The sequence below is a fragment of the Indicator indicator genome, chromosome 30 (genome assembly GCF_027791375.1).
Source record: "Indicator indicator isolate 239-I01 chromosome 30, UM_Iind_1.1, whole genome shotgun sequence".
Lineage (NCBI taxonomy): Eukaryota > Metazoa > Chordata > Aves > Piciformes > Indicatoridae > Indicator > Indicator indicator.
Window position 1 is genome coordinate 5,230,796 of NC_072039.1, and position 6,262 is coordinate 5,237,057.

A 6,262-nucleotide genomic window follows, 5' to 3' on the forward strand; every position below is an offset into this window, starting at 1 on the left:
CTTGAGTGCAACTTGAGTCTATTTCCTCTCGTGCTACCATTTGATACACCTAGGAGGAGATGCCGACCCCCACCTGGCTACAGCCTCCTTTCAGGGAGGTGTAGAGAGCGATGAGGTCTCCCCTCAGCCTTTTCCAGGCTGAACAACCCCAGTTCCTGCAGCCACTCCTCGTAGGACTTGTGCTGAAAAACCTTCAGCAGCCTTGTTCTCTGGACACACTCCAGTACCTCAACGTTCTTGTAGTGAGGGTCTGGATCTTTAAGGTCTTTTCCAGTTAGAACAACTCTATGATTCTAGACAGAAGCACAAAACTTGTTGGGTTTTTTGGTTGGTTGGGTTTTCATGTGTTTATGTGATAGAAGAATTTGTGTTTCAAAAATATATCTAAAAGAAGGGTTTATGTTCACTAATAAGATTAGGGAACTCTTTCATGTGCTATGGATATTAGAAAAAAAAACCACTAAAAGGTTTGTCAAACACTGGAACGGGCTCACCAGGGAGGTGGCTGAATCACCATCCCTGCCACTGTTTAAAAGATGCAGAGATATGGAGCTGAGGGACAGGGTTGAGCAGCAGAGTTGGTTGGACTCAATGATCTTAAAGCTCTTTTCCAGCCAAAACCAATTCTGTGACTAGAAGCCCCACTTTGTTATGGCCATGGAGGTGTCAATAGCTAGGGGTCAAGGTTACAGTCAGACAGCTGAGTGTCTTCTGGGATTGGGGCTGCACCTTGTCATGAGGTCATGATTCATGTCTTGACAAATCCTCTTTCAGTTTCAGTACTTCTGAGCAGCACCCACCCAAACTGTACTTAAGATTAAGAATAACCTCAGATATTTATTAGAAAACAATTGCAAAAAGCCTTTCTGTGGGACTTGTACTCAAAAAAAACCCCAACAAAACCCACACCCAAACCTAAAGACTACTTTGTCACCAGACGCACAGAGCAAGGATTGTCTTTATTTGTCTGGAAAAATAAAACTCCATACATTTAGCATCACCAAAATGAGCAGCTTTCCTCTTGCCCACCTGTACCTCTTCTGTCAGATTCCCCTTTAAGGCTAGAGTTGTTTATCCTTCTTTATTTGATACTAGTTCACACTTTGTAACTGAGGTTGTTCTTTCTCAACCTTTCTATATTAAAACTGAGATATCAGAATTTTTTCATGTAGATTTTTTTTTAAATTAAAATCTGGCTGTTAGCCCCTAACCTAGAGAAGAAAGTCAAGGAAACATTCAGCGTGCAGCCAAGCAATTTGGCAGACGACACCATGTAATGCATTCATGCTTACATAGCCTCGTTAGGAACCAAGCAATACCTTTATTATGTTCAGCCTCAAAAGGATTAACTTAATACCACATTTATATTTAGACAGTACTGCAAGAATGCACATCACCTTACAAACACAGAAGAGATGACACAGGCCTGCCGCAAGGCGCTTACAGTTCAGCTTGGACAAACAAAGATCTTGTGAACAGGAGGTGGAGGGGGAGGCTAATGCCATCAGGTTAAAAAGAGAAGGCTTTCTGAAAAGGGGATTGTCCCAGGAGTAAAAAGCAAGTTACAGAGGGTCAGGCACAAAGAAGTGACAAGCAGCAGCAGGAAAGATGACAATTTGGACCACAGGACACTCAATAAGAACAGATTGTGCAGAGACAGGCTGGGAAGCACAGGTAGAAAAACAAGGACCTGTGGGGTTTATAATTAACAGGCAAGAATGCATCTACATAACACATCATTGTTTCAACCATTCCAGAGAAGATAACATTGTGAAATAAAAATCAATAGTGGTGGGGGCTTTTTTTCCCTCATTTTTTTTCATTAATAACAAAACCCAGGCCATTCACATCAAGAATCCTACTGCAATACTAATTTCCATTATGAATACTTTGCTGTTTTAAACTGGGAAGTAGGGAAACCCAAAACCTCTGCGGATGCAGAAAAGACTCAAAGGGGGAAAAAAATGACAGTAGTAACAAAACTCATAGCTTTAAAGATTTCATTCTTACCCTCCAGTATCTGCTTTCTATTTTGTGGCATATTTTCCAAGTTCTTCAGCCTGTCATGAGGGAAATCTATTTTAAAACATTTTAGTGATTTACTGACTAAGATAAAATTTCATTCTACAATTTTCCTTTATAGACAAAGCATGAAGAGGCCAAGCTTTGGTGTGGGAGTTGAGCATCTCAATTGCTGTAGCAGCATTGCAGTAAAGATGGAATCTCAGTAAGATTTGCCTTTTTTTTCCTCCCCAGACATCTGTGTCCAGTTTCAGCTCAAGGATCCACACACTGTAGCTGGCTGACAGTACCTGAATAAAGTTGTGTGTCCTATCAAGCAGAACAGCACAGATTTTTCTCTGCTACTGTTGATAGCACCATTGCATTAGTGCTATAAAGACTGTGTCGATGGTGCTTAGGTACTGACAGATTAGTGAAAGGAAAAAGCTGTCATCCCTCTCTTCCTCACTCTGTTAATTCTATTTTTTTAATACAGATGCATATTAAATACATGTGAGAGCCTGTCAAGGCCTGGGAGCCATGCTTCCAGAAGGTGGAATCACCTTCACACAGCAACACCCTTGACTGAGGGCTCCTACAAACAGCAGGTACTCATGGATCAGGTTTCTACTTCATTACATTCAGTTGGGGATGTTTCTACGGAGTAGATGAGGTCTTCTCCTATGACCACCACTTTATACTTCTCATATGGATGAGGGTAAACGGGGTACAAGGGGCATTAAAAAACAAACAAACAAACCCAAAAACCAAAAACAAATTCTATCAGTTTGGAATTATAAAGGTAGTTAAACACATTGACCTATATTTCACCTATACAGGTAAATGCATTATTGATTTAAATTGCTGTGGCTCTCTAGTCTTTGGTAGCCCATTTATATTTCTTTCCACAAGGTGGCTCATGCACATAGAGCACATCAGGAATTTTCTTGGTCCAGCATCCCTTGGCTAGAAAGCAGCAATGCTGATTTCCACTCCAAAAGTAATCCACAATTACATTTCCATAAGCATCAAAGAACAAGGCAAACTGCCAATGAGCAATCATGTATAACAGGACCATCCCAACAGCATTTGTTTCTGCACTGTGCAAGACAACATTTAGAGGACAACATTTAGAAGAGGCTGAAACCAGAATACTCTGTCCTCTGAGGGGCTCACCCCTGTTGGGTGTACGACATTAAAATAGTTATGCCACAATCAGTGGAGTATTTGCAGAGCTTGCATGCAGATACAGAGGTTTGATAAATACATTTGAGACTGCCTTTAAAATTAGTTTGGTTCACAACTGGCAGAGTAAATTAAACCCCACAAGATCAGATCAGTGTTTCACCTGTCCCAGATTCTATTTTCTCCATCTTTGACCACTTCTTAAGAGACAGAGCATGTAGAAAAGTAATCCTTCCTTGGCGTAACTTTCTTATTTACAGCAACTTAAAATCTCCCTGAGTTAGTGGATGCATCAGACCATTGTTTAACCAGCTCCTGTTTAAAAAATACAGTTATACTTCTATTCCCCACTATGTTCTGCAGCAATAAATCCCAGTTTGACTTCACACCATGAGCAAGCACTCCTGTTTGTCTGGCCAACCCTGAATAGCTAAAACTTCATTGTGTACCCACTAGTCCTGACTGCAAGCCAAAGGCACACTTTCCTGCCAGTCTGCAAACAGAGCCTGAAACTGACCCAAAGGCATGAACTCTACTCCTCACAGCTGACCAGCAGCTTCTAAACACCATGGCACACCAGCAGAGACACCAACCACATATATCCATTATCTTATCAGACAAAACTGGATTAAAGGATACTCCTAACAAAGGACAAGATCTGAGAACTGCAGCAGGGAGGTAGATGGCAGGAATAAAGGGGTGTTCTTTGTTTAGCTGCACATACTTCCAAAGCAGCAGCATCTCCAGTGCCACTTCATGAAAACATGCCACTCCGTATGCCACCATTTTGCAATGCAAAGGGATAGGAGTGATGTAAGAGTGGAAGCTATCACATTCAGTGTTCTGAAACTGAGTAATGCTGAGTTAGCACAGACACCCTCCAACAGCTGTCTCTATTTTAAGACATTGTGAGCCTGAGGACTATGGCTCAGACACTCACCTGCCTGAGCTCTAACTGAGAGCTATTTAATCTGTCATTGTCATGTCACAAATATCTCAGAGCAAGAGCAGGAATCTTCTCAAAATATTTAGAAGTAATATGAAATGCGGAAATCTGCAGAAAGCCCTCTGGAAATCTAAGCAAGTTGTACTACTGCTGGTAGATCTCTGAACATGTATTTGAGACAGGAAAATGAATCAAAACTCAGCTCACTTTAATTACTGTTCAACACAAAAAGAAAAACCTGGAGGATCACTAAATCAAAGCTAGAGCCCAACAAAAAACCCAAGAAGTCCTAGAAGAGTAGAGTGTGGACAGCAGGCAATAAGGCTGTCTTGGAACAAACACTTAATAAAAGGCAACACGTTAAAAAAATTCAACAGCCATGTAAAATGCTCAAGTGGCAAGTCATTTCCAAACGAAATGAAGTGACTGAAGACTATAAAAGGTACCATGGAGTGGAGTGGCATCTGAACTGCCCGCAGCACGCTGGCTGGAGGTGGTGACTCGAGATGGCGCTGCTGTCCCACAAAGCTGCCTCGTCATCCTGTGCTGGGAAGGCCACCAGCAAGGGACTTTGCAGGGCTTCCAGCCATCCTGCCAAGGCTCTGCGCAAGAGGTCACCAAGCTTGCTCTTTAGGGAAGATGAAGGGCTGAGCACCTGCATGCTTCAATCCATCAGGGAACACCCAGTTCCCAGGTAATTTCTCAAAGGAAGGTCCAAGTGCAGTGTTGTTTCTAATCACCATCTTAGAGCTAACAGGGCAGTGATTGAGTCTTGTACTTTGCTGACCAAAGAAGGTGAATGATGTACCCACTGCCAGGGTACTTTTTGCAGTAACGCAAGAGATGGCAGTTCAGAAAGCACCACCACTACATCTTCATAACTTTTTTCTGCCTCCAACCTTCCTGCAGCCACCAGCCCAGCCCAGGGCACAGGCTGCTGCACACCTGCCGCTGGTGGTCATCCTTAGTGCTGCACAGTCCTGCTTCCAGCAGGTTTGAATGGTGCAATGGTTAACACCAGTCACAAGGCTACAGAGGCTGAGCTACTGACCTCAACAAGAAGGTCAAGGGCAGAAAAGTCGACTTCAGACAAGACTTAGGAAAACCTCTATACAACTAAGGAGGTTAAGAATTCCCTTTTTATTCCTTCCACGGCAAACGCTTTTTCCCACATGTATTGCTCTGCACATCAGATTCACCATACAATCAATCACCATATACTCTGTCCAGACAGAGCATTAAAATCATAGAAGGCTCTTAAAACGGCCAAACCAGCAGCTTTTTGGTCAGTCACAGTTACCTGGTGTTCAGCAGCTTGGGGGCTATCATCAGAACATTGTAGATAAGCTATGGCAGGGGAAGAATGACATCAGCACATCATCCTGCTGTATGTCCACGCGATCCAGTTACCAGACACAAAGGAGTGTTCTGCACTCTTGACTCTTTTCAACAAGAAGTCAGCTCACAGCTTCTGAACACCAAGGTATTAGGAGCCCCAGAATTCAGCTTCAAGAAGCTTCTCCACTACTAAATACACGCTGCTGCTCCCCTCCCAGGGTCATGTCAGAGGGAGGAAGAGGCAAAAGGCAACAAGTCTGAAAGCACTTCATTGGTAAACAAGATCCAATTCCTATCTCAAAGGCTTCGGGACTGCAGACAGTTTAAAACACATACGGGTGGTTTGTGGGCTGGGAAGAAGCGGAATTCCAGGCCTTTGAAGGCTTGGTCTAGAACCAAGCAGTCCACTGGGCTCTTCATTTCAGTGTGGAAGGCAGATCCATTGCTCACAGTCTGTGTCATTTGCAGTAATAAAAGATTTGGGAGCTGTCAGTGCTAGCAGCCAACATTTAGCAAAACACTGAAGCTGTGCTCATACACATAGGAATAAAATCTCCTTCCCTGCCTCAGCAGCAGTCTGGGGTGTGTCTGGATAGACAATTAAAATCACTGGGTCCAGCAACATATCAAACAGAAAGACCATTATGAAGCCTCAGGGAGGGAAGAGAGTGAAGCTTGCATCTGAGACAGTGTCAGCCAAGGTTGGGGAAGGAGGAGAAGAAAACAGACTTCAGTGCACTACATTTGCAAATTCATTTATGGTCTTCCCTCTTCCCCCATCCCTCTCTTCCT